Source organism: Biomphalaria glabrata, chromosome 3, assembly GCF_947242115.1.
Source record: "Biomphalaria glabrata chromosome 3, xgBioGlab47.1, whole genome shotgun sequence".
NCBI classification, from domain to species: domain Eukaryota; kingdom Metazoa; phylum Mollusca; class Gastropoda; family Planorbidae; genus Biomphalaria; species Biomphalaria glabrata.
In genome coordinates, this window is record NC_074713.1 from 24869077 (window position 1) to 24882605 (window position 13529).

The following is a 13529-nucleotide window of genomic DNA, read 5'->3' on the forward strand; positions in this document are numbered from 1 at the left end:
AGAAGCACTGGTAATAACAAATCAACAATGCCATAATTGTCTCAGTCATTGATAACAAAAGAGACTAACATCTAGGTCACGTCTGCCACATGGCGATACCAATTACAAGTGATGTCAAAAATATTTTCTTTTTGACATAACAACACACACACACACGCACAAAATTACGATCAATGACGATAATACTTTAAATAAAATTTGATAAAAATAATGACCTAATAATTCGTTAATGCCGAGGGCGTGCATCGGAACGAAAGGAGTCTGATGGGGATATCAGTTCTCACACCTCTGTCATCTAGAATCTAGGGAGATTGCTGCTATTATTGTATTATTATAGGAATATCGATTTCTTGTAAGCTTACGGATGTGAATTTTTGATATTTAAAGTGTAAAACCTTAAGATTAGGGTGTTTGCCTCATCACTGAATAACAACAACAAAAAAAAAAGACAAGATACAGAGAGACAGACGAATAGCAAGAGAGAGAGACATAGAGAGCTTGGAGGGGGAGGGGGGGGCGAGTATAATTTCGATGAACCATCTCGACAGGTCTGTAATCCTCAATGTTGACCTAATCCTCTAAGTCTAAGCCGTTCTTCTTTGTCGGAGGTGTGCAGCCACACTCCACGGGACCTCCAAGGGAGATAATGACGGTGTCATCCATAAGAAGCTTGACTGTGATCTGACTGTGCAGCTCGACCCGCCCGATGTTGACCATGGCGCGGCGCTGCACCGCGGGAGGATGGCGCGGCCTCTTGCGGGAGAAAATTGCTATTCTGGCGAGCGCAGACTTTTGGTCTTCCAGCCCAGTGCATCTCAAAGTGGCGAGCTCGCCCTTCGAGACAATGAGCGGCCTCTTCCAGACCTCCAGTTTTGTCAACAAAACACTTAACCGGGTCATCAAAATATTGACCCAGGACATTTTGTCTTTCAGACTCGAGAAAAGATTAGACGCTAGCCTGCAAGTCATCACGCACTTAAGAATCCAACTTTTCGGAACAAAATGGACATAATGCTGGGGGCGCCAGAGATAAGGTTCAAAATGTTTATTTAATTTTTTGTTTAAAGTTCGCAATATAAAAAGAGTTCTTGGCGAAAAGTTTTGTATTGAATATATTCAGAGACGGGAGACGTGATGGCTGAGTAGTAGACCGCTTGGCTTACTAACCGGAGGGTCCCCGGTTCGAAGACTGGCATTTTTAATTTCGGGATCTTTGGGGCACCAGCCAGCTTTAATGGGTACCTGAGAAAAAAAAAAGGTAAACGCGGTTGGTGGTTGTGTTGGACAAATGCCTCTGTTCAAAGTACCCATGTCGTCAACTAGATACACGTCAAACACAGTACTGAGTACTAAGTACTGATACATTTTAGTATGCAGGGCTTTCAAAAAGTGCAAAATGAATTATTTCCTTAAAAAAAATGTTTATCAATATTTCCGGAACATATGCACCGGATACACCGAAGACACCACGAATGAAAACTCCCATACAAATATCTAGCGATACGTCATTGAGTTCGGACTTTTTATGGCTCCCCTATCGTGAGTTAGAAACAGATCAAATACTTGTATACATTGGCACGTTGTGAATCTCATCTCTAAACTCAAACGGAAGTTTTATCATTTCAAGAAAGATCAAAATACAAAATGGATCAAAATGATGTATGAGCATAAGCTGGTGTCAGAAAAATCCAGATCTCAGGTTTTGCCGTTGGGTTCAAGTCATAATTTTACATCAAGAAAAGAACATTTTGTTCTAGCGGCATTCTAGCCGACACATTTATACAATCAGGTGACTGTGTGTGTGTGTGTTGTAATAGTCCTACATCAATTGTGTTTGTGTTTTCAACCCAGAGCTTTAATTTTTTTTACCCATAATACACTAGGCAACAAGAAATTTCTTCGCACAATTGCGGAATCTAAAAAGAAGATTCATCTTTTTAATCTGAGGCAACCTCTCACCAGAATGTCAGGAATAGTGCTCCGACACGGGGAACCTTCAAAGGTAGAGGGCGCACCGAATGTAGTAACTTAAGGTTTTAATCCCATACTCGTATTTGACCATCGATTTGGTGTTCCCTGATCTTTCACCATCGATTTGGTGTTCCCTGATCTTTGACCATCGATTTGGTGTTCCCTGATCTTTGACCATCGATTTGGTGTTCCCTGATCTTTGACCATCGATTTGGTGTTCCCTGATCTTTGACCATCGATTTGGTGTTCCCTGATCTTTGACCATCGATTTGGTGTTCCCTGATCCTTGACCATCGATTTGGTGTTCCCTGATCTTTGACCATCGATTTGGTGTTCCCTGATCTTTGACCATCGATTTGGTGTTCCCTGATCTTTGACCATCGAATTGGTGTTCCCTGATCTTTGACCATCGATTTGGTGTTCCCTGATCTTTGACCATCGAATTGGTGTTCCCTGATCTTTTACCATCGATTTGGTGTTCCCTGATCTTTGACCATCGATTTGGTGTTCCCTGATCTTTGACCATCGAATTGGTGTTCCCTGATCTTTGACCATCGATTTGGTGTTCCCTGATCTTTGACCATCGATTTGGTGTTCCCTGATCTTTTACCATCGATTTGGTGTTCCCTGATCTTTGACCATCGATTTGGTGTTCCCTGATCTTTGACCATCGATTTGGTGTTCCCTGATCTTTGACCATCGATTTGGTGTTCCCTGATCCTTGACCATCGATTTGGTGTTCCCTGATCTTTGACCATCGATTTGGTGTTCCCTGATCTTTGACCATCGATTTGGTGTTCCCTGATCTTTGACCATCGATTTGGTGTTCCCTGATCTTTGACCATCGATTTGGTGTTCCCTGATCTTTGACCATCGATTTGGTGTTCCCTGATCTTTGACCATCGATTTGGTGTTCCCTGATCTTTGACCATCGATTTGGTGTTCCCTGATCTTTGACCATCGAATTGGTGTTCCCTGATCTTTGACCATCGATTTGGTGTTCCCTGATCTTTTACCATCGAATTGGTGTTCCCTGATCTTTGACCATCGATTTGGTGTTCCCTGATCTTCGACGTTAGAAGCCCTCGGCTTTCCCCCCACCCCTGTTTTTTTTCTTTTTACATCTCCGTCGTCTTCACTTTACAGATGTATAGGTCACACTCCCACATTCCTTCAGCACACACACACACGCAGAGAGAGAGAGAGAGAGAGAGAGAGAGAGAGGAGAGAGATTTGAAAAGGTTTCTGTGCAATAACCATAAAGATGATCAGTGATGCTCTTACATATGCTTATATTTGAATGTTTGCTGTTGTCTGTTTATTTTTAAGTTTGCATGCTTAACTTTGTATGTTTTTGTTTGTATGATTAAGTTTGTATAATTATGTGTTTTTTTATGTATATTTATGTTTTTATAATAACTTTGTACACTTCGTTGTGTATGTCTAGATTGTATGTTTAAGTTAGTCAGTGTATAGGTTCAAGTGAAATGGTTCAAGTTGATATGAGTGCATCTGTAAATGTGTATGTTTATGTTTGTGAGTGTATGTTTGAATGAAAATGGTTGACTGCTTGAGCTGGTCTGTTTAAGTTTATAGTATCATTTGTACATATATATATATATATATATATATATATATATATATATATATATATATATATATATATATTGTTAGACACCTTATTTATATAGGTTAGTTATTTTAGTTATTTAGCGACGCACCATAGTAGACGCATATTGAACGGGACTAGTGACGTTTGGGATATGTTGGGTTAGAGACCGGAAAATCAGTTAGCGTTAGAACATTCCAGGGTAACGACGTGTTTAGTGACAGAGACTTCTACTGTGGCCTTTTATCATAATAAATATATATTAACTTGTTCATCATCGTTGACTACATCTCTTCACCTGTTACAATCGATGTGCCAGTTCTTGTTTGTGTTGTTGGTCAACTACACGTAATACACCCGAACAATTACACCCAAACGATTGCAGAGTAATTGGTTGACTTCAAGACAGCCTGAACTAGCAACATCACAGTGGCGACCCCCGACGCCCGAAGCCCGAACCTCGAAGCCCGACGAACATCGAACCGGACCTCGAAGCAGAACGTTTACTCAGGTGAGGGTCGTGCACTCGAAGTTATAAGATTTCATCGGAGTACGGCTGAACACAGCAGCATCGCAGAGTGACTTTGTTCTGGATCTACATACAGTCGTCGCCTGTTTGATCGCACGTTCAACGAGCCGTTAACTCAGGGTGACCTTCGTCAGGACCGTAATCATCGCAACGCCTGATCTTCATATGCTGAACCGACCTACAACCAGAGAAACCGTTCATTCATAACGGGTGAGAGATCGTTAGTGAACCTGTTGGACATATTTTTTTCTTCGTCATAGGAGCCACATTGAGTATCAAGTTTTACCTCGTCAGTTTCGAGAAGGACAGTTTGCCCGCTGTCAGAAGTATTGTGAGTACTACAAGTTTGGTAGCTAACTAAATCGAAATCGCTCTGTCGTCTTACCCTTGGAGAGATTCTTGTGGAGCAGTTTGCTCATTGAACCGGTTGCTTGCCACGTTTATAACGGTCACTGTGTTTAACCTTTGGAAGGTTAGTGAAGTAATCTTTATCAGTACTGAACATTGATCTATCTAGTATTCGTCGGTCTAGACCATACCTAGACTTGTTAGCAGTGAAGTTGTGGAAACAGCTACATCCACTTAATTTCGTTGAAAACCGTTAGTCGTATAACGGAACGTCGTCGGAGGTGACCTTGGTCTCACCTAGTCTACATTGGACAGTTTGGTCTAGTGAAGCAGAGTACAACAGCAAACTTCGTCGTACTACCAGAGTAGCAGCAGAAGCAGTGAACTATTTTAGAGAACCGTTATTCGTCAGCCCAGATCAAGTCATCGTCAAGAAAGTCGTTATTCGTCAGCCCAGATCAAGTCATCGTCAAGAAAGCCGTTATTCGTCAGCCCAGATCAAGTCATCGTCAAGAAATTCGTTATTCGTCAGTCGTCCAGATCAAGTTGCCGTCAAGAGACTGTTATTTGTCAGTAGTCATCTACACAAGTCAAGTCATCGCCAGAAGAACCGTTAACCTATTCGTCAGTAACTGTGTACACAAAGTCGTCGGAACTACACATACGGTCATCAACAGTCGTCGAAGAAACTGGAACATTTTGCTGTGGCATATCAGGACATCTGTGGCATTACGTGGGATACTGGTAGCACCGGAGAACAGAGTCAGAACTGGAAGAGAGGCAGTGGAATTTGTTGTGATCTAACATATTCGGGAGTCCGAACAAAGGGATCTTTCTTATCAAAAGCTAAGTGCCATTTTTCTTATTAGTATATGTTTAGATTGCCCTTAGAAATAGATTTTGTCTAAATTTGGTACGTTAGCCTGAGTAAAATCAGGTGGTGCGCCTTAAAACCCGTCGGGGTAGAAGACGTAATTTAGATGAAAAGCTATATTATACGTTTAGGGTTGTAATTTGTTTTGTTTGTGTAAACGTCATATCCGTTGTTGCCTGGTTACTTCGTGACGTTATCATTGTGTGCCATATTGTCACATCCCAACCCATAGTGATAGTCTCATTTAATTATTTCATTTGTTTATATTATTTTAAATTATTTATTTTTATTAATTTAATTAGATCTGTAATTTTTTTCACTTAATGATAGAAAGTGCGGGTAGGATTCTTTTACTGTGAATCAGACTAAAATAATTTTAGTTTGAGCGGTTAAAATCAAATATGATTTTGCCATGAGAATAATGCCGAAACTGGCTATGTAGTCAAACACTATCGTCTGGCTAAATTTAGATCTACAAATTGTTGTACATCTCTTTGGTACAATTTAATCATCTAGACTCTAATTTGAAATATTATTAATTGAAAAATGAATGAAGGTAGTACATTCTAGATATATGTATCTTGTTGAAGATATATTTGACATTGTATACACATATTTGTTTCGTATGGTTAAATAGAACCATAATCTACTCTAGATCTGGACTCTAGACAGTCTTTGAATTTACTCTAAACACTTCACTGTGACTTCAGTCATACCAGGTTTTAAAATTGATCATAGTTATTCATACTAGATCTAAAAGTCATAGTGCTCTTGATAACTATAGATCTAAATAGTATTATTATACATACTATAATATACTAGATTTAAATTTGTGTGTAATACTGGACCTAATATACAGATTTGAATATAACCATAATAACTCAGACTAGATTTACACATTTACTAAATCTATAGATAGAGACATAACACTTAAAACTGGTATAAAAGTGTGTAAAAACTTTTAAAGTATAGCCATAACCAATATAGGCTAAGTAAAAATATATATAAAATATAAAACACAATGGCTACATCATCATATGTGGACCTTAAGGAGGTTAAGGAAACAGCTATGCAGGATGGAAAGGCCATGGAGTTAAAAGGAAAGGACTTAGCAGCTTATGTACAGCAAGTTGTGAAGGAGGAAACAGAACGTCAAAGACAAGAGATAGAAAGACAAGAAGAACGTCAAAGACAAGAGATAGAAAGACAAGAAGAACGTCAAAGACAAGAGATAGAGAGACAAGATAGGATCAGAAAGGAAGAATATGAGAAGCAAAAAGAGGACCGAGAACATGAAGCTAAAATGGAGAAGATGAGATTGGATGCAGCACAAGCCAGAGCCCAAATTGAACAAGGAAATAACACAAATAACTCAAATAATTATATCACTCAAAGAGACAACCCTAATTCGCAGACATGGCTAAAGAGAAAAATACAAAGTTTTGATGAACAGAAGGATGACATTGGTGATTTCCTGAAAAGATATGAGGCAAAAATGTCTACATTTAATATGCCTGAAGAAGAATGGTCTGAAATACTGATAGACTTTGTTCATGGTCAAGCTCTAACAATATGCCAAAATCATGACCATCATATTGATGATAGCTATCAAGTTTTAAAAAGAGAATTATTGAATGCATATGGTCATAATGCTACAACTTTTAGAAAAAAATACTTTGACAATATACCATCATTAGAAATAGAACCCCAAACTACCATTAATATGGAAAAGGATTTTTTCAATAAGTGGGTAAAATTAGAAAAAGTGACAAACTCTTATGAAGGATTAAAAAATTTTATTCTAGTGGACAACTTTGTAAATAAATGTGATCCTCAGTTACAATCTTTTATTAGAGAAAGAAACCCAAAAACTATAGATGAAATAACAGAGATAATGAGAGTATACAAAAATGCCTATCCAAATAAACCATTTTCTGATAGGGATAAGAGCAAAGTAGATTTAATAGGATACACCAAAGAAAATGTTGATAGAAGTAGAAATAGAAACAGATCAAATAGTGGAAATAGAAAATATAGTGAAATAACCTGTTTTAAATGTCAAGGAAAAGGTCATATAGCAGCTAACTGTAGAAGAGGGAATAGTAGGTCTGGAAGTAGAAATAGATACAATGAACAAAATAACAATAGATATAGGAGTAGAGATAGGAATGACAAGGGAAATTATAGATATAGGAGTTACAGTAGGGAATACAAAAATAAAGGTACAGATAGGGTATATTTCATGGAAGGAAATAGGAACAATTTTGCAGTGTACCCAGGGTTTGTAGATAGAATTCCAGTGGAATTAATCAGAGATTCAGGTTGTAACACTTTGGCAGTAAAAACTAAATTTGTCAAACCTCATTGGTATAAAGGGTTTACTAAGAAAGTAGAATTAGCAGATGGCACTGTAAGGGAATTTAAAGCTATAAGGGTATACATTGAAACTCCATTTTTCACTGGTTATTGTGATGGCATTGCAATACCAGAAATGAGATATGATATGTTAGTAGGAAACATAAAAGGAGTTAAAGAATGTTCAAGAAAAGAATTAGAAGACTGGCAAAACAAATACAAAAACATAAGACAAAATCATGAAAACATAGAAACACAAAATATAACAAGTATGATAATAACAAGATCAATGGATAAAAAAGATGAGAAACAGGAAAATACAATAAATGTAATAAGTAATGATAAAGAAGAAGAAACCAGTAATGTAATACAAATAGAAAATACAGATGTTAAGGAAAGAGAGATAGAAAATGAAACACAAAATAGTCTTGAAACACAAATATCTCAAAGTGAAAAAGAAACAACACCCACATTTGCATTAGAACAAATGAATGACAATATTATTGGGAAAATTTATTCAAGAATATTAGATAAAAACAATAATAATCCAATGGAGAAATTTTGTATAGAGAATAAAATATTATTTAGACAAACAAGTAAGGATAACAAGAAAATAAAACAACTTGTCTTACCACAGAAATATTGGAAAGATGTTTTAATCATGACACATGATAATAATTTAGCAGCACATAGGGGAGTAAAGAAATGTTATAGGAATTTGTCAAAACAAGTATTTTGGCCCAAAATGAAAGCAACAATCAACAAATACATAAACTCATGTGACATATGTCAAAAGAGATCTAATAAAAGCCTAGTGAATAAAGCACCTATTCAAGAAATGGATGAACCTACAGCACCATTTCAGAAAGTATCTATTGATTTAATAGGTCCTTTAATTCAAACTGAAAATAATAACAAATACATTTTAACAGTAATAGACATGTTTAGTAGATATCCAGAGGCAATCCCATTATCAAATACAAGTGCAGAAAATATCATTAATGCCATAACTCAAAAAGTAATTACAAGACATGGTATACCTAAAATTATATTGAGTGATCAGGGATCTCAGTTTAAGTCAGAACAATTTAAGAAATGGACTAAACAATACAATATACAGCACATATACTCTTCGGTTTACCACCCGGAGAGTAACGGTTTATGTGAACGATATGGTGGATCATTAAAAAGATCACTAACAAAAATAATTCAGAATAATCAGAACAAGTGGGATCATTACATTAACTATGTACTATTTGCTCATAGAAACAACATCCATGAAGCAACACAATTTTCACCATATGAAATAATACATGGAAGAAAACCCAGAGATGAATTAGATGTTTTTAAAGAAAATCTAATAGGCAATGAGAATAAATTAAATAATGACAGTGAAACAACAATCACAACAGAATTGAAAGAAATATGGACTCAAGCATATAACAACAATAAGAAGTACAAACAAAGTGCTCATGAGAATATAAATAAGAAAAGACAATTGATAACACTAGAAGTAGGAAACAATGTATTAATATTGATAAATGACCTGAAAAATAAAATTGGTAAACAATGGAAAGGTCCATTTAAGGTGATAAAACAAATTAGTGATGTGAATTATCAAATTGAAATAAATGGGAAAATTAAAACATATCACATAAATAATTTGAAACTGTATCATGATAGAGAAGATGAGTTGATACAAAACATTCAGGAGGAAATAGAAAATAAATTTTCAGAAAGAGAAGAATGCTTGATGATAATAACAAATGAAAATCACAATGAAAATGATATTAAGGAAATACCTGTAATAGAAACAAAAGAGAATCAAACTTGGCAAAAGATTAATCTTAATAATTTAACTAAGGAAAAGTCAAAAGATATAACTAAAATAATACAGGAATACAAAGAAATTTTTTCCAGCATACCAGGAAAAACTAATATTATTAAACATGACATTAAAGTAACAGACACAAAACCTATCAAGCTTAAGCCATATAGAATACCGCTACATTTACAAGACAAAGTAAAGAAAGAAATAGACAATTTACTAGAATCAGGTATAATTGAGCCATCAACATCTCCTTATGCTTCACCAATTGTGATAGCCAAAAAGAAGAATGGAGATATAAGGTTATGTATTGATTATAGGAAACTTAACAACATCACAGAATTTGACCCATATCCAATGCCAAATATAGAGGATATTTTACATAAATTAAATGGAGCAAAATTTTTTACTAAATTAGATTTAACTAAAGGTTATTGGCAAATACCTTTAACAGAAAATGCAAAACCTTACACAGCATTTGTAACACCATATGGTATTTTTCAATGGAATTATATGAGTTTTGGATTAGTAAATGCACCTGCCACATTTAATAGAATGATGAACATGATAATTGGAAACAAAGAAAATGTTATTTGCTATTTGGATGACATATGTATTTTTAATAATAGTTGGGAGGAACATTTGGTAGATGTAAAAGAAGTATTCAAAATAATAAAAGAAAGTGGACTTACAATTCAAGCAGAAAAAGTAGAAATAGGATTGGAGGAAATAATTTTCTTAGGACATAAAGTAAATAACAACATGATTAGCCCTATTGAAGATAACATAAAGAAAGTACTTAATATTGAAATACCTACAACAAAAAGACAAATTAAAAGCATATTAGGAATAGTAAAGTATTACAGAAAGTTTATAAAGAACTTAGCAGAAATAGTGAATCCACTAAATGACTTACTTAAAAAAGGAAAACCTCAAAAAGTAGTTTGTAATGAGGAATGTGTGAAAGCTATTGACAGAATTAAAGATGTTTTTAGTCATGAACTAATATTAAGACTACCTGATAAAGACAAAATATTTTATGTCACAACTGATGCATCTGGTAATGCTATTGGTGGTTGTTTAATGCAGAACTATGATAACTTACATCCTATATTATATGTAAGTAGAAAATTGTCAGAGGCAGAGAAAAAATATAGTGTCATTGAAAGAGAAGCCTTAGCTGTAATATGGGTAATTACTAAGCTAGAGAGTTATCTAATAGGAAGGAAATTCATATTATTAACTGATCATAAACCTATTCAATATATACAGCAAAAGAGCATGAAAAACAGTCGTGTTTATAGATGGTTCTTAGCACTACAGGAGTATAAATTTGAAGTGAAAGCTATTAGTGGATCTGTGAATATTGTAGCTGATTTATTGTCTAGAATGACATTGAAGTGAAACAATTTTGTAAATAAACTATGATTATATTGAGTATGTAATATATATTAATATATTGACACCATTTATATGTTATGGAAAAGGGAGATAAGTAAATTTGATGTTAAGCATTTAAAAGTAAGTATGGATATTTTTTTTTGTGTGAATCATTTCATATATCATTGACGAAAGTTAGTTCTATGGAAAAGGGTGAGTATAAAAGAAAAATGGACAAAAGCGTATAAAAGGGTGGTAAGAAAAAATGTATTGAATGTGTAAATAAAGTTTGTAATTGTTTTTTGAAATATTGTATTTTATCAGATTACTGCCAGTGAAGAACATTTGAGATGTGTAGGACATGCCCATAGGATGCCACATTTTCCTCTATGATGAACTGTGTACTAAGGAGGATGATTCTGGAATGTTATGAACTGTTATGAACATTGACATTGAATATGAAGAACTGTCAAGTCAAGATGAAAATGTCAAGATGAAGAAGTCAAGATGAAGATGTCAAGATTTTATGTTTGTTGTCTTCCCCTTAAATTGAAAATGCCCTTGTAAGACTTGACAGTAGTGGAAAAATATTGACATATTTTTTTTTCAAGGGGGGGAGGAATCTGTTAGACACCTTATTTATATAGGTTAGTTATTTTAGTTATTTAGCGACGCACCATAGTAGACGCATATTGAACGGGACTAGTGACGTTTGGGATATGTTGGGTTAGAGACCGGAAAATCAGTTAGCGTTAGAACATTCCAGGGTAACGACGTGTTTAGTGACAGAGACTTCTACTGTGGCCTTTTATCATAATAAATATATATTAACTTGTTCATCATCGTTGACTACATCTCTTCACCTGTTACAATCGATGTGCCAGTTCTTGTTTGTGTTGTTGGTCAACTACACGTAATACACCCGAACAATTACACCCAAACGATTGCAGAGTAATTGGTTGACTTCAAGACAGCCTGAACTAGCAACATCACAATATATATATATATATATATATATATATATATAATATAACTATAAAGTAGAAAGTAAGGCGTATGTATGTATGTATGTATGTAAGTATGTATGTATGTATGTCCCGCATAGAAATCAAAATCGTTTGACCAATTTTAATAAAACTTGGCAGAAAAGTTCCTTGGGTGCTAACTGGAACCGTAACGTATGTATAGTAGCCCTAAAACAAACTTAAGACCCTCAAAACAAAAAAGTTGCCCAACTCTATGAAAGTATTAGTATCTTATAAATCTAGGCCATGTTTACCATGTTTACGCGAGAAAAGATCGAAAGAATCTAGATCTAATTTTAAGAACTTCACTTTGCACAGATAGTTTTTTACTTTGACACATGAAAATTATAAAATTTAGTCTCTTGATTTCATTATTTGATAAAACTAAGCTTCAAATTTGTCTTTCAAATGCATTTTTACATAAATTCGTTCCTTATATCTGCGAATTTAGAAGTCCTGAAGTACATTTTTTAATTAGACAAGACCGAAATGTTTCACATCTCTCTATTCCTAGGTCTAAAACTCTATTTCAACTACGATGATAGAACTTCTCCTCGCAAAGATAGTTTTATACTTTAACACATAAACATTCTAATTATAGGCCATTCATTTCATTTTTAATAAAATTAACATTCAATTTTTTTAAAAGCATTTTTCACACATTCGTTCGCTATAGCTGCTAAGCCGAATTGACACAAATTTTAATAGTTCCATTCATGATTCCGTACATCTAACAAAAAAAGGTCACGTATGCGCAGAGCGAAGCCTCCACGAACGCGCATAAAGAACTCTATCCAAGCTAATATTTAACTCTAGATTAGTCTAGATCTAGATCTAGGGCTAGGCTATCTCTAACTCAAGATGATAGATCTTCTTTATACTTTAACACATGAACATACAAAATAAAGTCTATTCATTTCATATTTTAATCAAAATTATGTAGACCTAAATCACATGTTTTTATTAAAAAAATGGATTTAGATCTAGGTCGATTAACTATTTTGATAGCTCCATTCATACTATTTTTAAATTCACGCATTCGCTTTCTTATAGCATTATTATTTCGTTTAATTATTTCCAAAACACTCTCAGTGACTATATCAACAGTGATTCGCTATTTAAGACCCTCGTGCCGTGGGTAATATATATATATATTTAACTTCACGCATACATTTAAATACACACATAGGCCTACATTCGAATACACACATACATTTGAATACACACATACATTTGAATACAAACATACATTTGAATAGACATACATTTAACTAAATTCATTCATTTAAATACACACATACATTAAAATACACACGCACATTAAAATACACACATACATTTAACTACACACATACAAACCAATAGCTGACCGAGGATAGCCATGCGTATCACCCTACCCCCCCCCACCCCTCCCAATCTTATCTCTCCATCAGTGCGTAGCTGTATCGCGGGATATGGTGCAGGACCGTCAAAAGAGCTAGGATCAAAACCAAAATAGAAAGGAAAAAAAAAAAGACGCTAAAACGAGAATGCCGTTCGAGGCCATTTGAAATTCCAATTTCGATTTTCGGCTTACCGTCAAATCAGAAAGCAGCCTTAAAGTTAAACAA

The 13529-nt window shown here is 34.8% G+C and overlaps 1 protein-coding gene and 1 long non-coding RNA gene across 2 annotated transcripts in view; both read left to right on the forward strand.

Moving 5' to 3' along the window:
- Positions 1–13529, forward strand: part of LOC106067015 (homeobox protein goosecoid-like) — a 77205-nt gene that overhangs the window by 54389 nt on the left and 9287 nt on the right. The window lies entirely within an intron of this gene.
- Positions 3617–11731, forward strand: LOC129925196 (uncharacterized). The gene is made up of 2 exons (XR_008776986.1): positions 3617–5887; positions 11219–11731. It is a non-coding gene; the product is annotated as an uncharacterized LOC129925196 (long non-coding RNA).